The sequence below is a fragment of the Ambystoma mexicanum genome, chromosome 10 (genome assembly GCF_040938575.1).
Source record: "Ambystoma mexicanum isolate Mex_15411 chromosome 10, UKY_AmexF1_1, whole genome shotgun sequence".
Lineage (NCBI taxonomy): Eukaryota > Metazoa > Chordata > Amphibia > Caudata > Ambystomatidae > Ambystoma > Ambystoma mexicanum.
In genome coordinates, this window is record NC_090932.1 from 1,605,331,701 (window position 1) to 1,605,353,177 (window position 21,477).

At 46.3% G+C, this 21,477-nt stretch overlaps 1 protein-coding gene across 7 annotated transcripts in view; it reads left to right on the forward strand.

Moving 5' to 3' along the window:
- TOP3B (DNA topoisomerase III beta) overlaps window positions 1–21,477 on the forward strand; it is a 636,381-nt gene that overhangs the window by 128,491 nt on the left and 486,413 nt on the right. The window lies entirely within an intron of this gene.

Below are 21,477 nucleotides of genomic sequence, written 5' to 3' on the forward strand. Positions count from 1 at the left end.
GTGGACAACACCGTATCCACCCTGTCCAATAAATTCCCCAAAGGGTCATGCACTCTAGGGCAACTCCACAACATGTGGAACAAAGAGCCACTTTCTCTTCCACAGCCACAACCTGTGTCGGCTAGTAAACCCAAGTCGTGCATATGTACCGGAGTACAAGTCCTTTCTACTCCTAAAACATTTTTTTGCACCTGTTCCCATTCCTTCTTTGAAATACTGCATCCTAAATCGCTCTCCCAGGTCCTTCGCAACTTCTCCCAAGAATCAATAAATAAGGGGTCCATAGGCATCATCGCAGGTTTATGTGGATACCATACGAGGTGATAATGTGAATATATCACACCCACTTGGTTCAGTCCAAATGGGTTAGATAACATATCAAGTCTTTGAATTAACAGGGTTTCTAATTCCCCAGGCCAAAAACACTTTGCAGTTCTGTAAATGGCACCATCTGTCCATCCCGAAGCACAACACTATCTTAAAAATTCCTCTTGATATCCAACTCCACCAACATAATGTTTTATTCGCAATTTTCAGATCCGCATAATGCCAAGTGTGGCCCCGTAGTACAACCACACATTTTTATCAGTAGAAGTTAGCCATACTGAAAGATCCTCTCTAGTCGCATCAGTGGAATGGAACTTCTTTTTGATATTCAGCATTCTCACCATAGAGTAAATGTTAGTCAAACCAAACGGTGAAAACCTATCTTTCTCTATTGTCAACCAAAGCGGTTACAATACATTCTCAGGTGCAAAGTAATGGGCCACTTTTTTTACAGAAATCCTCTGTGATATTTAACGAAATCAGGATAGCCAAAACCACCCTCTCGAACAATCTGTATCACAATGAATCTTTGTATTTTCGGTTTCCTCCTCCCACCCCATAAAAAGGTCTGAAAAATCTTATCAATTCTCTTCACCAGTTTATTTTCGAGTATCTCAAGGGAAGTGATTGAAAGACATTAAAGAACTTTCGATAAAGGGGACATTTTAATAGCAATGATCTTTGCTAAGATCCCCAATGGTAATCTTTTCCATTTCTTCACATCTTTCATCAATATCCCTATTAACCAATCCACATTATAATTTGCTATCCTTTTTAAATCCCAAATTGTATAAACGCCCAAATATTTTACCCAGGATCCGACCATTTACAATTACATGTCACAATGTCTCCCCCGCCTACAAGTCGCAGAGAGTGGAAAGACCTCTGTTTTATTCCAGTTAATCTTATGACCTGAGAGCCTACCCACCCTTTCAAATGATCTCTTTAAGGCCACACTTCCTTCTTCCAGATTAGAAAGAATCACTACCATATCATTTTATTTAATTAATTTTTGATAACTCGTCTAATATTATACCAGAGTTCGGTTTCTAAGCGCGGATCCGGGATTCAAACCTATGTTGCTCTGCGTGGTCTTGTTTCCAAAACCAGGGCGTTGCCCCTGTGCTATCCTCCTTATGCATATCATCCGCATAAGATAACACCTTAATCTCTTTTTCCCCCAATAATTAAACCTCTGATCTCTTCTTTCTGTAATATTCTTTGGTATTATCTGGAATAGTTTTATTCACATCTACATTAAAATGGATTGTGTCCTGCCATGTATTCCTTATCTTAGATATTCGTAGCTTCAGCTTTGCTGCTTCGGCAAAGAAATAAATGCACACTAGGGGGGGCTGTGCTCGAGGTGTTGATGTCCATCGAGGGCTGCCATCGCGTCAATGTTATCCGCTGTATGAAAGTCTCGAGCCACGCCCGTTGGCTTCCGTTCCGTTTTTCCGATAGCTTTTGCTCATGTTACGAAAACAGCGCTTCAGTTCTTTGAACTATGTCTTCTTCTTCGAATCCTTGCACGCCCAAAACGGTCTTTAAAAAATTTCAGAAATGCGGGAAGACAATGTCAATCACCGACCCCCATCGAAAATGCCACTGGTGTTTGGGTCCGGACCATCGGGTCGACAAGTGTGGTTCCTGTCAGGCAATGACCAACAAAGCTCTTAAGGAACGAAGAGGTAAACTGGCGGTGGGGGAGGAATCCGCGAAGTCTTCTTCGAGAAGAAAGAAAGACTCAGGAGAGTCGAGTGATAAATCTTGACACAGGTCGAGGAAATAGATATCGAGATGTCGCTCGAGGAATTCTTCCTCTTCGTCAAAATAATTGAAGAAAAGGTGACACAGATCTTCCTCTTACTCTTCTTCATTGTCTGATACAAGGGTTGTCACCTGCCCTTCAAAACATGATTCCCCCAAAAAAATGGGAGCCCTTCAGAGCCTCGATGATGAGAATTTTCAAGAATGTGGCACAGACTCCCTCGAAAAAGTCGCGTGAAGACCATGCCCCAGCTCACTCTAGGAGTGACAGAGGGAGGTCGGAGACCAAACATGTAAAATCCGGCGATAAGTCGTCGAGGGTGTCGTCGCAAGAAATTTCTCTGACACCTTAGAAAAAAAAGCTAAATAAGCCTACTGGTGCATAAATCGGAGATAACACCTGACTAAATGGCACCGAGTGTCCATCCACCATCAAAGTCGGTGTCGAAGGTGGCCTCGACGCCCCTATCGAAGGCTCACTCAACACCGATATCGAAGGTGGTGTCGACGGCCTACTCGATGACGACTACATCAAAGGCTCCTTCGACTGCGTCAAACCCTGCGTCAACGACATTGACACCTTTGTCGAGGCCAACATTAATTTCGGCATCCAAATCGACTCCCTTGCCGAAGCCGAGATCGATGCCCATTACATCATCGAGTAAAAGTTACCATCCAGAGCCTAGACCAGATTTTGTCAAATCTATGGCTTCCATTTATGAGGAACAATCCTCTGAAAGAGGATTTCCCCTAGGGGAGTAAAATTTGAAGCGAGAGAAGTTCCTGAAGAATTAATAGATCCTCATTCTAAGATGGCTGACCTATATGAATGCCTGCAAACTGCCAGTGGCCTGGATACTTCTCCTGAAGTTGATTTTTGACAGACCGGACCCTGCTGACCATGAAGACTCTGGGTATAGAACTCTTATGAATAGAGTGATAGAATTTATGGGGTGGAACAGAAACTCCCCTAATTACAAGCAGGTTTGCATGACAGACATTCTCATTGAAGGCCCTCAAAAGGACCCTGTCCTTCCCTTTCACACAGCACTGCAAAATAAGGGTTATGGCCACATGGGAAACACCAGATTCTGGGCCAGCCGGGAATAAAAAATGTATAGGGAAATACAGGCCTTCCTCGTCTGATCCAGAGTACTTATCAAAACATCCTTCGCCTGAGAGCTTAGTGGTCCAGGCGGCCACATCCACTAGGCATTCGGCTTACCCTTCAATTCCCCCAGATGGGGACGACAAAATAATTGATGCATGGTCTCACAAGATTTCTTCTTCGGGTAGCATGGCCTTAAAATCTACAAATGTGACTTGCACCCTTGCAAGATTCACATACACCCTGTGGTATTGTATGACTGCAGCAGCTGAACACATTCCTGAGGGCGAGGAACGGGAAGGTTTCCTTGCAATTGTAAGAGATGGAAAGGAGGCCATGGGGGAATGCCTTCAATCAGGATTGGACACTGCTGACGGCATAAGCAGGTCCATGGCATCTAGCACAGTGCTACGCAGATTTGTGTGGCAGGCAGAGAAAGTCGAGCTTTGCACCAGATGTGCAAGCCACGCTACTCAATATGCCATTTGACGGCTTGAGGTTGTTTGGCAGCAAGGCGGACGAAAGTTCAGAGAAGCTGCAGACCTCAAAGGCGACAGCTAAGTCACTTAGCGCCTCCTATAAGACAATCTCAACGACACTCCCACTCAGGGTCATCTTCCTGGAGGAGTCGTCCTTTTCGATTCTACTACTCATTTGGGAGAGGGAAGGGACAGGTCAGTCAAAAAGGACAGCAAAGAAAATGTCATCGTGGTGGAAGGGGAAAAAGTTCTAAATCAGCCCCTGCAGCGACAACTGTCCCTTCACCCACTGCAGCCGCTGCAAAGCCACTCTGAGGCCTTGACACACAAAACCCTGGTGGGAGGCAGGATCACTCAGTATCTGAACGAATGGCGGGGCATTACTTCAGATGCTTGGGCACTGAAGACAGTAGCCCAGGGTTACTGCCTTCCCTTTCGACAAAGGCCTCGGGACTGTCAGAACACTGAACCTAAACAGGGTAAAGCGCCTGGTGACCGAAGAGAAGCTGTTGAACCCGTAGTGCAGTAGTATATTCTTCCCACCAATGTAACACTCAGTTGTGTATAAAAACAGTCTGAGCGGTCAATTGGTTGAAAGATGTTTGAAGAATGAACAGGACCCTCTGGAACTCCTGATGACTGCAAGTTCCTTCCCGATGACTGGTAAGTTCACAAGATAGACTGACAACTCACTGATTGTCAGTAGGGTAAGGTACGGTACATTCCGACAAGAAAACGACAACAGATTGAAAGTAGAATGCCTCTGTAAAGATACAAGAACTATATAAGACAAGGAAAGGCAAAAGAACCAATAACTGGAAAATGAACAGGAAATAAGGACTCTTACTTGTATATCCGTGAGACGGGAAGCAACGAGGAAAGTAGGATGAAGCCCAGACTCACGGTGTTGAAGAAATCCTCAGTCCGGTACAAGTCCTATTCCCGCCGGCACGCGTACGCCTGGACAGTTTAGGAAATCCCAGAAGTGCTATAGGCAGTCTCTAGTCCAGCACTCATATCCTATTCCCGCCGGCACGCGTACGCCTAGAGTGAAGAATCCCAGAAGTGCTACAGGCAGTCTCTAGTCCAGCACTTGTCTCCTATTCCCGCCGGCACGCGTACGCCTAGGATGAAGGATCCAAGAGTTCCGGGTCAGAATCAGGTAATCAGACAAAACAAAGCATGAGACAAGAATCCAAGTCAAAAGGAAGTCTGGGTCGTAGCAGGAGTTCGTAGCCGAAGTTCGAAGCAGAAGTACCGAGGGCAAGACAAGAGCAAAATCCAATAGACAGGCCAGAGGTCAAGAAGGGACAAGATCCAAAAGTATCAAGCGCCACTGTAGTAATCCAAGGAAAACAATCAGAAGCACCGAAACAGCGAACTGGGCGGACTTAAATTTGCGTGACCACAACGCGGGAGTCACGTGACCGGGAAACCGGAGCAACACGTGACTGCAGACGTAGTAGTGGCCATCGTCGCCATGGCAACCCCCAATGCCTTCGAAACAAGCCTTTAGTGGAATGGAAGCGCTTGTTGCTGTTCCTAGCTATTTTGACTCCCGTAAGTCTGTGGGGGACGCGGGAACGTGTAGTAGGAAATGGCGTTCTGACAGTATCCTCCCCCAAAGGTCCCCCGAGACCTTGAGATGCTAGAAACTGGGATAATAGCACGGGTGCATGGATGTTGGACTCAGGTTCCCAAGTGCGATCCTCCAGACCGTAACCCTTCCAATCTACCAAAAACAAACGTACACCACGTGATAGTTTAGTATCCAAAATAGCATTAACCTCATATTCTTCCACCCCTTGTACCAACAGGGGGGGGGGACGGATAGGTAACCTCACCTGCTCAGAACATGGTTTAACCAAAGACACGTGGAAAACGGGATGTATTTTCCAAGTAGGAGGCAATTCCAACTTGACCACAAGGGGATTGATCACCTCCTTAACAACATAAGGACCCACAAAGCGAGGTAACAGGGTTTTACGTCCTGGAATACTGAGATTCTTGGTAGAAAGCCAAACACGCATACCTGTAGTATACTGCGGTGCTGGCTGGCGATGGCGATCGGCATACTTCTTAGCCTGTTCCTGCGCATGTATTAAGTGTTCCATAACGCTCTTACGCAACGATGTCAGGTCTCTAAGACAAGATTGGACCGCTGGACAATCCGAGGATATACAAAAATCCAAGGGTAGAGAGCGTGGGTGTTGTCCATACATGGCATAGAAAGGAGAGACCCCCGTAGAAGAATGCGCAGAATTATTATAAGCGAACTCTGCCATAGGCAATACGGAGAGCCAGGTTTCTTGGTGTTGTAGAATAAGACATCTCAAGTATTGTTCCATGGTGGCATTGAGTCGCTCGGTTTGGCCATCAGTTTGTGGATGGTAAGCCGTAGAATAACTCTCGTCAATACCCATGGACTGTGTAAGATGTTTCCAAAAACGAGAGGCAAATTGCGCACCCCTGTCAGTTATTATGATCTCAGGAAGACCAAAGAAGCGGAAGACATTGCGTAAAAACAGGTCCGCCAGAGTAGTAGCGGATGGAAGACCCCGACAAGGCACAAAAAGGGCCAACTTAGTAAAACTGTCGACTACCACCCAAATAGTATCAAATCCACCAATCAAAGGTAGTTCCACTACGAAGTCCATGGAAAGCATGGCCCAGGGTTTAGCAGGTACTGGCAGGGGTTGTAGAAGACCCATTGGTTTGGCCGGGACGGTTTTACATTGAGCGCAAACTGCGCAGTTTGCGATGTACAGCACAATGTCTTTTGACATGAAAGGCCACCAGCACCAGCGCTTGAGTAACTCCAAAGTCTTACGATGACCGGGGTGTGCGGCCAACATGGAGTCATGACACCAAGACATGGCAATCCTGCGGGTATGAGAGTCAGGTATATAGATTTTACCTTGAACGTATGGCAAGGACTGAATAACATCCAGATTAAGATCCTCCAATTCAGGATGTTTTTCTGAGACCCATTGCTGAATGGCTGTCTTCAGGGATGGTTGCAATGTGCAGCCACACACGACCTGGTTGGGCAAGAGTAGTCGACCCTCCTGTGGCCGATGCACTGGGTTTTCAAAAAGTCTTGACAGGGCGTCTGCCTTGGAGTGCAACGTCCCCGGACGGTAAGTCAATACAAAGTTGTACATAGAGAAGAACTCATGCCAACGTGCATGGCGCGCTGTGGTGCATTTCAATGATTGAAGGGCCAGTAGGTTTCTGTGATCAGTGAACACTTGAATCGGAGTCTCTGCTCCCAAGAGATGATGTCTCCAAACTGTAAAAGCCTCCCAGACAGATAGCAGTTCACGTTCGGTAATGGTGTAGTTTACCTCATACGGAGTAAGCTTGCGTGAATTATACGCGACAGGATGGAGGATCCCTGTGTCAGGACAAAACTGGGAGAGAACTGCCCCTACTGCCACGTCAGACGCATCGGCCTCTACAACAAACGGTTGTTTGACATTAGGATGTTGAAGTACCGGAGCTGAAGTAAAGGCTTCCTTGAGAGTCTCAAATGATTTCTGTGCTTCGGGATTCCATTGAAACGGATGCTTATTGCTTGTTAAAGCAGTAAGTGGAGCCACAATGCTAGAGAAGTGCCTGATGAACCGCCGATAAAAGTTTGCGAACCCCAAAAAAGACTGCAAAGCTTTTAGTGTACCTGGGACGGGCCATTCCAATACAGCCTTGACCTTGGTTTGGCTCATCAGAACACCCTGGTTAGTAATGTCATAGCCCAGGAATTCAACTGAAGTAGTATGAAAAATACACTTCTCTAGTTTTGCGTATAGTTTATTCTTACGCAGACGTTGTAGTATTTCAGTAACATGTTGACGGTGTAGTACAAGAGAAGGGGAATATATCAAGATATCGTCTAAATAGACGATCACAAACCGATCAATCATGTCCTGAAAAACGTCATTGATGAAATGTTGAAATGTGGCAGGGGCATTACATAGTCCAAACGGCATGACCAAATATTCAAAGAGGCCATATCTGGTTTTGAATGCCGTCTTCCATTCGTCCCCCTCTCTTATCCTCACTAGATTATACGCACCCCGGAGGTCCAATTTGGTGTATATCACTGAAGAGTCTAGCTGATCCAAAAGTACTGAAATCAGTGGTATGGGATACTGATTCCGTATTGTGACTGCATTCAGGTCCCGATAATCTATACATGGTCTCAGGTCCCCCTCTTTTTTCGGAACAAAGAACAGGGGAGATGCAGCAGGAGCACGGGAGGGGCGAAGGAAACCAGAAGCCAAAGCCTTGTCCAAATACTCCTTCAAAACTGCATCTTCCTTTAAAGTAAGAGAGTAAATCCTCCCAGAGGGGATCCTAGCTCCCTCCTTAAGGTCTATGGGACAGTCATAAATACGATGAGGCGGTAACCTTTCTGCCTCACCTTTGTCAAAGACATCTGCGAAAGACTTGTATTCTGGGGGTAAAATAGTATTGACAATACCCCCTACCATCGAAACAGATTCCAATAAGGCTTGACAGGGGTTGTTTTTCTCTTGAGTCGTTAGGCCACAATGTCCTGAACAATAAGTTGAGGTAAACGAGACAGACCCTGCAACCCAATCTACCAAGGGGCTATGGAGCCGAAGCCATGGTAGACCCAGAATTAGTCGAAATTGAGGTGCAGTAATGACATCGAATGAAATGACTTCGCTATGACAGCCGTCTATGAGTAACTTCAGGGGCACTGTCGACTCCGTTACCAACCCTGAGAGTAGTGTGGTACCATCAACTGCGTTGACCACCTCGGGTTGTTCCTTTGGTACCAGGGGAATGTTCCAGTCTTTCACATACTGGAGATCAACATAATTTCCAGTAGCCCCAGAATCCAAAACCGCTTCAGAGGACCAGGTTTCGCCGTCCGGAGAAGCAACAACGACCTTAATAGTGAAAGGAACTGAGAATTTGGAGCCCGGAAGATCAATGCTCGACATAGGGGCTCCCTCTATTGTCGGGCTTTGGAGTTTCCCGTCTTCGCGGGTTTCTTGGGACATAGACTCAAAAAATGACCAGAAGAACCACAATAAAAGCATAACTTGTTCCTTTTACGCTTCTCTCTTTCTTCGCTACATAATGGTCCTCTTATCGCCCCTATTTGCATGGGTTCCCCATTACCTGAAGCCAAACTTGTCAGACTAACAGGGACCGGGGGCAAAATCCTCTTTTCCCCCTTCCTTTCCGCTTTACGGGCATCGATCTGAAGAACTAGATCCAAAAAGTCAGGAAAGGAGACGGGGACCACAGGTACCGTAGCAATGACATCTTTGAGGGAATCTGACAAACCCCTATAAAACAAGGCTGCCTTCTTCTCGTCTGGCCAGTTGGTTTCAGCAACCAATTGGTTAAACTTAGCCAGATACGTCAAGAGAGTAGAATCGCCTTGCTGTAAATTCAATAACTCCAAATCAGTTGCCTGAGATTTGTATCGGGAGTCAAAAACTCTGGTAAGCGCCTCTATGAGAGCGTCACAGTCAAATAACAAATGACTACCTTGCTCCAAGAGAGGATTCGCCCAGACTGCAGCAGTACCCCCTAGGTTAGATAATATAAAAGCGGCCTTAGTGGTTGAATCGGGAAATGATGTTGGTCTACAAAGAAAATGCAGTCTGCATTGATTGATGAACGTTCTGAAGGTTTTTGGATCGCCCAAGAAACGTTCAGGAGGAGCCAACGGGAATTGTGTCATAACTACCGGAACCGGGTCTGCCCTGGCCTGAGCACCGGCCGTACTAGACCCGGAAGCCACTGCAACTGATGGAGGTTCAATGGCGCTAACCCTTAATCCCGCTTGAATATCATCAATACGGCGATGAGTGGCATCATGGGCAGTTTGCATGTCAGCACGTAAATCAGCCACTAATTGCACCAAGGTAGCCAAAGGATCATTGGCTGTGTCCATTTTATTGGCTTCTGATTCTGTCAGAACACTGAACCTAAACAGGGTAAAGCGCCTGGTGACCGAAGAGAAGCTGTTGAACCCGTAGTGCAGTAGTATATTCTTCCCACCAATGTAACACTCAGTTGTGTATAAAAACAGTCTGAGCGGTCAATTGGTTGAAAGATGTTTGAAGAATGAACAGGACCCTCTGGAACTCCTGATGACTGCAAGTTCCTTCCCGATGACTGGTAAGTTCACAAGATAGACTGACAACTCACTGATTGTCAGTAGGGTAAGGTACGGTACATTCCGACAAGAAAACGACAACAGATTGGAAGTAGGATGCCTCTGTAAAGATACAAGAACTATATAAGACAAGGAAAGGCAAAAGAACCAATAACTGAAAAATGAACAGGAAATAAGGACTCTTACTTGTATATCCGTGAGACGGGAAGCAACGAGGAAAGTAGGATGAAGCCCAGACTCACGGTGTTGAAGAAATCCTCAGTCCGGTACAAGTCCTATTCCCGCCGGCACGCGTACGCCTGGACAGTTTAGGAAATCCCAGAAGTGCTATAGGCAGTCTCTAGTCCAGCACTCATATCCTATTCCCGCCGGCACGCGTACGCCTAGAGTGAAGAATCCCAGAAGTGCTACAGGCAGTCTCTAGTCCAGCACTTGTCTCCTATTCCCGCCGGCACGCGTACGCCTAGGATGAAGGATCCAAGAGTTCCGGGTCAGAATCAGGTAATCAGACAAAACAAAGCATGAGACAAGAATCCAAGTCAAAAGGAAGTCCGGGTCGTAGCAGGAGTTCGTAGCCGAAGTTCGATGCAGAAGTACCGAGGGCAAGACAAGAGCAAAATCCAATAGACAGGCCAGAGGTCAAGAAGGGACAAGATCCAAAAGTATCAAGCGCCACTGTAGTAATCCAAGGAAAACAATCAGAAGCACCGAAACAGCGAACTGGGCGGACTTAAATTTGCGTGACCACAACGCGGGAGTCACGTGACCGGGAAACCGGAGCAACACGTGACTGCAGACGTAGTAGTGGCCATCGTCGCCATGGCAACCCCCAATGCCTTCGAAACAAGCCTTTAGAGGAATGGAAGCGCTTGTTGCTGTTCCTAGCTATTTTGACTCCCGTAAGTCTGTCGGGTACGCGGGAACGTGTAGTAGGAAATGGCGTTCTGACAGGGACCATCCACCGGGTTCCAGCTCTGCCAAAATTCCAGACCCACTCCTTGTGCAGGAGAGTTTAACCCTGCTAGAGAAAGGTGCAATAGAAGATGTACCTGTAGTGGAGAGGAACAAGGGTTGGTACTCCCCTTACTTTCTCATCCCAAAGAAGGACGGAGGACTGAGACCCATCTTGGGCTTAAGAAACTTGAACATGCTCCTCAGGAAGGACATGTTCAAGATGGTAATCCTCTCTCAGATCCTTCAGGCTCTCCAACTCCAAGATTGGTTGGTATCATTGGACCTCCAGGATGCTTACTTTCATGTGCCGATCCATCTCGAGCACAAAAAGTACCTGAGGTTCGTGATTGGCAGTTCTCACTTTCAGTTTCGAGTTCTGCCATTTGGGTTGACCTCCACCCAGTGTTTTCACCAAGCTGATGGCTGTGGTGGCAGCGAGTCTCAGGAGAGGGGGGATTCACTTCTACCCCTACCTGCACGACTGGTTAATTAGGGGCGAGTTCCCGAATGAGCCCAGGAACCTCTGACCATGGCCTGCCCCTTCTTACACAGCTTGGGTTTCTCCCTCAATTACAAGAAGTCCCAAATGATACCACTCCAAAAGCTCCAATTCATCAGAGCAATCCTGGATACTTCCTCGGGCAAAGCCTCGTTCACCGAGGAGAGGGCTTATCACATTCTGCAGATGGTAACAGAGTTTCAGAATGCCCAGCATCTGACGGCCTTCAATTTTCTCAGGTTGCTCAGCCTTATGGCATCCTGTATTTTTCTGGTGCCAGAGGCCAGATTGAGAATTAGATCCTTTCAATGGGCCCTCAGAACTCAATGGTCCCAATTTTCGTGGGATATGTCAGATCTTTTGCAGGTTCAGGCCAGAGTGACTCAAGACCTGCTAGGGTGGGCCTGCAAGGACAATATTCTCAAAGGAAAACCTTTTTGGCAACCATGGCCTGGGATAACGGTAGTGACGGACGCCTCACTCACTGGGTGGGGAACCCACACCAACGATCTGTCAATCAGCGGACATTGGTCTCCATCGGAGTCCAAATTACACATCAACCTTTTTATATCTCAGGACGATCAGACAAGCGCTTAAGGCCTTCTGCCCTCTGTAAAGGGAAATAATGTCCTGATAATGACGGATAACACAGTGGCCATGTACTACCTCAACAAAATAGGTGGTGTAGGGTCACTACCACTATGCAGAGAGGCAATGCAGCTCTGTCTCTGGGCAATACAAGAAGGAATCTCTCTATCGGCAGTTCACCTAGCCGGAGAGAAGAACACGGTGGCGGACGCTCTGAGCAGGCAGAGCAGTCTCCCATGAGTGGGAGCTAGATCAGGAAGTCCTTCAAGAGATCTTTGCCCTTTGGGGATCTGTTCGCGACCAGTGTCGACCGGAAGTGCGACCAGTTCTGCTCAAGGGAATTTCCTCCAAGAGGAGCTCTAGGGGATGCGTTCGTGGTGGACTGGGAATTTTCGCTTCTCTATGCGTTCCCTCCAGTCCCCGTGATTCCTCACGTAATCAGGAGGTTGAGAAAGTTCAGGAAAACCATGATCTAGATTGCCACAGACTGGGCCAGGAGAACGTGGTACCCAGACCTTCTGGACATGTTCATGCCCTCCAATACGTCTTCCACAAAGAGAGGATCTCCCCTCGCATGAGTTAGGCCGGGTTCTCCATCGAGATGTCAAGACACCCAGCCTTCACGCATGGTTTCTGAGAGGCTTAGATATAAGGATTGGGACCTCCCGGATGACGTAATGGAGATTTTGTTTTCGGCCAGAAGGCCAGCAACAAAGTACTTGTATCGGTGTCGTTGGAACAAGTTCAGTAACTGCTGCAGGGGCTCCAAGTTGGCACAATAAAAGGATACTTGGCAGCGCTATCTATTTTTAAGCGCTCATCAGAAGTGTCTTACTTCAAAATGCCCTTGGTTATTCAGTTCCTGAAAGGGCTCACAAATGTGTACCCTCCAACCCCTTTTCAGGTACCCGTCTGGGATTTTAATTTAGTTTTAAAATTCCTTACATGTATGCCTTTTGAGACCTTACACTCCTGCCCACTAAGGCTCCTTACCTTTAGACAATACAACTAGTGGCAATTACATGAGCCCGCAGGGTGAGTGAGTTGCATGCGCTCTCTTGTAAGCATCCGCACACCGTTATTCATAAGGACAAGGTTACACTTAAAGGCAAACCCTCTTTTTTGCAAAAAAACGTCTCTTATTTTCACCCGTCACAAAAAATCACTTTACCATCCTTCTATCCTCCTCCTCATGCAAGTAAGGAGGAAGAAATGTTACGCAGACTGGACCTTAAAAGGGCTCTCAGTTTCCATATATCCAGATTGGCTAAATTTAGACAAAGTGATAAACTTTTTGTAGGATATACTGGACACAAATTTGGATTAGCGGTAGCCAAACAGACATTGTCCAGATGGATAATTCTGGTAATTTCTGAATGCTATAGGCTAGATGGAAAAGACCCTCCAGATGTGCTAAGGGCCCATTCAAACAGGGGCATGGTGACTTCAACGGTCCTGCAGAGGGGTGTCCCGGTGCAAGACATTTGTGCAGCGGCAACCTGGTCCTCTATGCATACTTTTGTGAAGCACTATTCTCTAGATTCTACATAATCACAAGGAGGCCTCTTTACCAAAGCCGTCCTTCATACAGTTCACGATTAAGATTTCTGCTACTCCCTCCTCCAAATTCATACTACTTTGGGAGCCTAAGTAAGATGAGGAATACGTGGGAGGACACAATCCATCTGAAGAAAAAGTTACTTACCAACTGTAACGTTCTTTCGATTGGATGTTCCTGCTACATATTCCTCATCGACCCTCCCAGCCTACCCCGCCATGTAGTTTACGCCAGTTGCACTCCAAATTCCTTGAGAGCTGAAGGTCTAAGAATGCCTGGTCAATTACTCAGATGGTTAAATCGTAAAAAGAGAACTGAAGCCAACAGGCACGGCTCGAGCCTTTTATACAACGGATGACTTCGGCGCCCGATGGCAGCCCTCGAGGGACATCGACGCCGTGACCTCGGGCACAGCGCCCTCCTGTGTGAAAAAACTTTTTCCGAAGCAGCAAAGCTGAAGATAGAAATATCTCAGATGAGAAATACGTGGGAGGAACATCCAATCGAAAGAAAGTTACAGTTTGTATTTGTATTTTTTTTAATTTATTTTATTTATAAAGCGCACCAGGCCCAAGGGCATACGGGCGCATAGCATGGGTTACAGACATAATAAGGGCGCATCGCTGAGGTGCTCGGTATAGTACAAATTACACACCACAGAGTACACGCAATACAATAAATAGGTAACTTAGGCTAACAAACAGATACTATACATAATAACGAACAGTAAGGAGAGATATCTAACAGGGTGGCGCTAGTGTAGCGAGTCTGAGTGAGCAGTTGGTGCAAGGAATCATGGCTGATCTTGGGAAGACAACCAGGCTTTGGCTTTGCAATTGAAGGCCAAGAAGGATGGTTCTGCTCTGAGTGGGATAGGTAATGTGTTCCATAGTTTTCCAGCCAGGACTGGGAAGCTGCTCCCGCCTGATCTCTGGAGGTTGAAGCGGGGGATGGAGAGACAGTTAACTTGAGCACTTCTAAGTGGTCTTGAGGAGGTATGTAGAGAAAATCTATTGGCAAGATAACTAGGTGCTTGATTCGTGATGCTTTTGTGATTTAGCGCTAACGCTTTGAGTGAGACTCTTTGGGAGACTGAGAGCCAGCGGAGACTCCATCTAGAGTCTGAGATGTGGGAGTTCCTGGGGATGTTTAATGCCGCTCTAATGGCATTATTTTGAATGATCTGTAATGTATTGATGGTACATTGGTTGGTGCTGAGATAGAGAGCGTTGCAATAGTCTATCTTAGAAAGAACTAGGGTCCTGGCTAGAGTAGTGCAGTTGGCTGGTGATAGGAATGGACGGCATGCCGTGATGAGTATGCGGGTATATGATGTGGCCGAGGATACTGCATTGATTTGCCTGGAGAGTGAGAGAGAGGAGTCGATATAGATTCCAAGCGTTTTTGTGTCTTTGGCTACTTTGATGGGATTGCCATCAATTGTGAAGCCTTTGAAGGACGGATCTAGCTTACTAAGTCTTTGGTGAGAGTCTAAGATAAGAATCTCCGTCTTTTCATCGTTCAGGCACAATTCATGTTACGCCATCCAGGCCTGAATGTCTTGGTAAATGGAGTAGATAGCTAGAGTGTCAGTTTTGTGATCACCAGAGATGGCGATGAGTATCTGGGTGTCATCAGCGTAGTTGGTATATGTGACACCCAGATAGTGCAGTATGTCAGAGTGGTTTCGTGAATACATTATAGAGTGTTGGGGAAAACACACGATCCTTGTGGAGCCCCGCAGGGTTGGCGGTAGCAGAAGGGGAGAAGACTCTCATGGATCTATTTTCCAGGAAGGAAGTGATCCATGTCGTGGCTTTGTCCGAGAAGTGGGTGGCGGTTTTAAGGTGACGGCAAAGGATTTGGTGGTTTACTAGTTTGAAGGCTGCAGAGAGATCTAATGGGAGTAGGAGGGCTAACTTGCCCTTATCTTTTAGGTCTTCAGTCTATGTTTTAAGATCTAGGAGGGCGGTTTCCGTGCCGTGTCGGTGGCGGAAGCCTGATTGCCTAAGGTCCAGGAGATTATTAGTTGCCAAGTAATCTTGGATCTGCAGGTAAGCCGCACGATCAAGAATCTTCAGAAGGAACGGGACCGTGGTGATGGGCCTTTAGTTAGTGGGTATGTTGGCGTCCAGAGTAGGTTTTCCTAATGAGGGGAATGACCCAGGCATCCTTTAGGTTGTCCGGGACAGTCCCAGAGCTGAAGGAGGAGTTTATGAGGATGGTGATGAAGGGTGCTAGACTATGTGAAGCCTCCTTAATGATGGAGGCTGGGCAGGGGTCGCCCTGACAGTTAGAGGGTTTGAGGTTGTTGATAATGTGCTCAACTTCAGGGATAGATAGGGGTGCAAAGCTGAAAGGCTTGATGTTATCAGGATTGGTATTGGTGTTGACCTGGAAGATTTTTTGCTGCAAGCTGGACTGCAAGCATTTTTCTTTGTCGTTCATTTTGATTTGGAGGGTGGGGATTTTGCCGAGGATGGCCTTTTGAATGTTAGTATACCAAGTGCTGTCTTTGGAGCAGGTGGCATGGGGGTGGCGGGCGATTCAAGTTCCTTAAGGATTTTGAATAGTTCATTGGTGTTGGATTGGGCATGTTCAATGCGTTTGTTGTACTCGTCTCTTTTGGCCTGTAGTATGGCCTCTTTGTAATTAAGAGTAGCTATCGTAACACTGGCTTTATTTGTTTCAGTTGGATGGCTTTTCCAACGTAATTCGCAGACCCTTTTTTCCTTGCGAAGGGATCTCAATTGTGGCATGAACCAGGAGTTGAGGTGGGCCCGAGGTTTGGGTTTTTTAGGTTTGGTGGGCGCAATGAGGTCTAGTGCTTGAAGCATGGTCTGATTGTACGCGTCTAACAAGACGGTGGGGTCAGAGCATGAGGATGAGAGATCATTGAGTGCAGGGAGGATGAGTGGGAATAATTTAGCTCAAGTTATGTTACGCTTATTTCTTGTGGCAGTGGCAGGTGCGATATCCAGTGCGGTGTGGATGATTTTAGTGGGGATACTAAAGGTGATGAGGTGGTGGTCTGTCCAGGTACAAGGTTGGTTAGATACAATGTTAGTGTCGCAGTTTAAGGTAGCTAACCAGTCGAGTGCTGCCCTTGGAATGTGTTGGCGAATTGCCTTGTTGTGAGAAGCCTAGGTTGAGTAGCAGGTTGTTGTCATGTGCAGGGGCATCATTGGGGTCTAGGTAGCCTAGATTGAAGTCACAAAGTACTATGATTTGGTACTTCGTCTTGGTGTTGTCAGTAAGGATGTGGGAGAGATCTTCAGCGAATGAGGATAAGGGACCAGGGGGTCGATAGATAAGGTGGAGTGTAATAGTTTGATTGGGGGTGATTGCTAGCTTCACTGAGAGTAATTCAGCAGAGCTGATTTGGGGAGCACTGGCGAGGCGAAGATCGATGGTGTTTTTGTGTATGAAGGCAATGCCGCCTCCTTTAGATTGACCAGAGTTGCGGTCACTTATAGTCGTATAGCCATCGGGGATTGCTAGTGATAGGAGTGGACCTGAGGCTGCATGGAGCCCAGGTCTCAGTAACAGCTATGAAATCAAGGTCATGAGTGGTGATGAGGTCAGCCACATCAAGTGCGTATGCTGTGAGTGATCTGGAATTAATCGGGGCAGCCTTGAGAGGTACTGGTTGGGTCTGAGGTTGGATGCTCACGTTAAGATTTATGCCTGCTGTGGGTGAGAGAGAGTGGCGAAGGGTGGGGGCTAATGACTCCAGTTGGTAAGTAACTTGTTCTTCTGCTGTTCCCACAGACCCAGGGATACTAAAGAAACACTGGCTGAGACTCCAATGGGGTCTTCAGCCAATAGATAAAGTTTCCACTTGCCATATGAACTTCTCCCTCAGCAATGAAGGCTAAGGAGGCAGCGTGGACTCTGAAGGTTTACCCTTGCATCTGGGATCCCCTTTCACATGACCAGTTGACCCGCAAGCATAACACTTACCAAATGTTCTGACAAATGGGGGTTTTCTGCTGACCTCCCTCTGGTTTAGCACCGGAGGTTTCACTAGACTGACCTGGTTTCCCATGTGGCTTACCCTACTTATGTTTGTGGCCCTCTTTTCGATGCAAGGTTTTATAATTCTCTGTCATCTTTCCTGTGCTATTTCCCCTCATCCTTCTTGTGAATGTACCCAGAATCCTTATGAGTAGCCCTTTTGGCAACCCACAAGTCAGCAGCCTTTGCTAACTTCTTGGGATCAATCTATTTAGAGTCAGCCAAGTGCTGTCTCAGCTCAGGAGAGCATTCATCAAAAATAGATTTCAACAAAAATAGATTTCTCATTCCCTCAAAGGAGTTCACTCTTTAACCCTTAATCCAACCATCTAAGTTTTTCAAACATTCGCACACCCAGGTACCCCAAGGGGTACCAGCAGTCATTTTGAGGGTCCTAACCCTCTTAAGGTACTGGAAGGAGTTTTCCCAAATCTAGCTATCAAAGCCAGCTTCACATTCTCATACTCCCATCTTTGAAGTTCCCCCACCTCCATTACAACCTCTCTTCACCCAAATTCCCCAAGAAGGTCAGGTAGAATGAGGAGTGCATGAAGGCATTTGAAGGACTTAAGAAATCCCTTTGTCAAGCTCCACTCTTGAGAGCTCAACCAATCCTTTATTGTACAAACTGATGCTTCCAATACAGGTATAGGTGCAGTTCTGAGTCAGCCGGATGAGAAAGGCAGGGCACACCCAATCTGCTTCATCAGTAGGAAACTGAAGGACCCTGAAACAAGGTGGGCAACCATAGAACGTTATTCTTTTGCCATTGTGTGGCCTTTGAAGAAGTTTAGACCATACTGGTATGGATCTACTCTTGTAATTCAAACATACCACCAACCTTTGAGATAGTTAATGTAGATGAAGGGGTAAATCCTAAGATGGTCAGTCAGACTTCAGGGGTTTCATATTATCATAGAACACAGATCAGGGTGTAATCACCAAAATATTGATGGTCTCTCCAGAAAGTATGACCGACTGGAGTAAAGAGATTCATCAAGGGGTGGATTAAATCCTCCTGTCCCTTAGTCTGGGGGGACGAGTGTTAGGGAGAATTCTCAGAAATGTGCTAATTCCTATCTACCTTAGAGCCCCCCAGCACTTTTGTGACAGCTCCAGAGGCTGGTGGGGTCCACTAGTCTCACTTTTGCTGGACTGTAGGACTTTTACATTTTTACCTGCAGAGAGTGAGACCTTTTTTCCCACTCTCATGTATTTTTGGTATGACTTTGTGTTTCTTTTGGTTGTGGAGTCTGACAAACTCCATAGGCATAATCTTTTACATTGTCACACAGCACCTTCAGTGCAGTGGCACAGGAATGTCTTTCAGATTTCCCAAAGGTTTAAATACCTTCTCTTGGATAAACTACTGTTTCCAAGAGCAGTAAAGTTAAATTGACATTACTTACATTTGTAACTTTCTAGATCCAGCACACCCTATCTTAAAATAGGGTGCTGGAGGGGTTACTTAGTATCCTCTCTGTCTAGCTTCTCATGTAACATTTTTATGTTACCCTTTTCACAATTAATGGCTGGTGGCAGTAGTTTACTTTTTACTACCGTGAGGTGTTTTTACCGCGGGCTGCTGTCGCAGCTGCAGTGAAGCACCCAAGGGTGCCCTTTCTGTCAAAATGGCCCTGGTCTTCTTTTTTCGGTCCTTCTTGAGATTTACTCTGCGCGTCAAACCAGGTTTGGTCCCTTTGTCCGTTTTGTCTTTGGCAGGCTTCACGAGTGAAACCCACCTCTGGCTCAGGGTGTCTGGAAGATGCGGGAAGTGAAGTAGGTGCCCAAACTTCCTGTGCCTAGTCTCCTAGGAGACAGCAACGCACTCTTAGGTGATTGGCAGCTCAGCTGGAATGAATGGGAGAAACCTGCATAAAAGGTAAGGCTTTTTAGCTTGGAAGGCAGAGTCGATCACTGGACGAAGGAATCCAAAGAAGAACTTGGAAGAGACGCCTGCTGTAATTCCTGGACCGTTGGTTTGCCCGGTGAAACCCTGCTGCGATGCTGCAGCTCCGAATTTTCCTCGACTATAGAAGCCCTGCAAGGTCGACTTCTCCCTTTTAAGTTGGTGGGACCAATCGACTCCAAAGTAAGCCCGTCTGGACACCCTCTCAGAACTGGCTGTACTACCACTGCTGCGGCTGTTGGAACTGAAGTGCCAAGGAGAGGGACACCAGATTGTGTGTGTTGCTTTTAAGTTGGACCCAAGCTCCAGAAAGATCCTCTGGACTCCCAGGAAGCAGGACTGACCAAGCCTGAGCCACCTCAACAGAGTACTGGACCCCAGATGCGAAGGTCCGAAGTGGTATCCGAGAACCGCAGTGGTGCTATTTGCTTGAGACGCAAGGAGCTGAAGTACCACTGATTTGAAGATTGCTGGTTGCTGTCGCTGACCTTCCCATTGCAGTGCAGGAGTCCACAGAAGTCCTCCCAATTGTGCCCACGACTGAGGCACAGGAACAACAGGATCTGCAGAGCAGCACAGGAACCGAAGCCAGCTGACACCATTTCTTCTAAACAAAAATACTGTACAGGCTTGGAGAACTTAACTCTTGTTGTGTATCCTTACCTGTTCTCAGTTGAGAGTTGTCTTGGTTGCTTTGTAGAGTTGCTTGCATCTTCTACTTTTACGAGCCTAAACAGCTTGTGGCCTTACATTGATTCTTCTTTTCTGTAAAGACTTCTAAAACTTTTTACAAGACTTTACCTACCTGCAAGATGTGCCACAGCAAAAACAAAATGAACAAAGGGACCAAACCTGGTTTGGCGTGCAGAGTAAATCTCAAAAAAGAACTTTCTTCAAAGAAATGGCGAAAGAAGAAGACCGGGGACATTTTGACAAAAATGGCACTCGAGGGTGCTTTACTGCAGCTGCGAACGCAGCCCGGGGTAAAGACACACAACGGTAGTAAAAAGTAAGCCACTGCCACCAGCCATTAATCATAGAAAAGGTAGCATAAAATGTTACATGAGAAACTAGACAAAGGGGATACTAAGTAACCCCTCCAGCACCCTATTGTAAGATAGTGTGTGTTGGGTCTAGAAAGTTACGGATGTAAGTAAAGTTAATTTCACTTTTCTGCTCTTGGAAATAGTAGTTTATCCAGGAGAAGGTATTTAAACCTATGGGAAGTTTGAAAGACTTCTGTGTCACTGCGCTGAAGGTTCTGTGTCACAAAGTAAAAAGATGCCTATGGAGATTGTCGGACTCCAAAAACCAAAAGTCCAAATCACTGAAAAATACATGAAAGAGTAGTAAAAAGGTCTCGCTCTCTCCAGGTTAAAAATTGGAAAGTCCTAGAGTCCAGCCAAAGTGCTGGGGGTCTCTAAGGTACAGAGGAATTGGCACATTTGAGAATTCTCCCTAACACACTGGCTAATCTTTCAGGCAGGGTTCTGTAAAGATGAAAGCGAGGCAGAGAAAGTAAGTTTACATTAAGTTTATTAGGCGAGCCCGCCAACTACAACCGCTCCTCCAGCTGTCTTCACCAACTGTCAATGCCGTCACGCGAGCCCCCCTCAACAGAGCAAGCCAGGTGACAGAAGCTCGCGCAACGGCACGCTCAACACAGCACTTCTATTCCAAACACATCTCCCCCCTTTAAAAGGACAAATAAATTTCACATTCAAAGAGTAATGCATAACCTTGAAAAATAATATGTTACTTTTACAACGTATTATAGAACTATATGAAGTATTATTATTCATATCATAAAATATCAATACAAAACATTAACACTTTACTACATATAATCTTTCATCCAAACTGGTTTGAGCCTCAATCTCAGTCTTCCAACAACTCCACATGTATTCACTGTGCTCATTTCCTCATTTTCCTTTCCCTTTCTGTTGTGTTGTCTCACAACCTCCAGTCCATCATTCACTCCAGTCGCTTTCGAAATTCTTCCTTTTGACCACACTTGACCTCCTTCCAATATCACCACTGACTTTTTTACTGCTGATATTTTCCTTGGGCCTAAATATTTACTTTCACAACATTTATTAACTAAT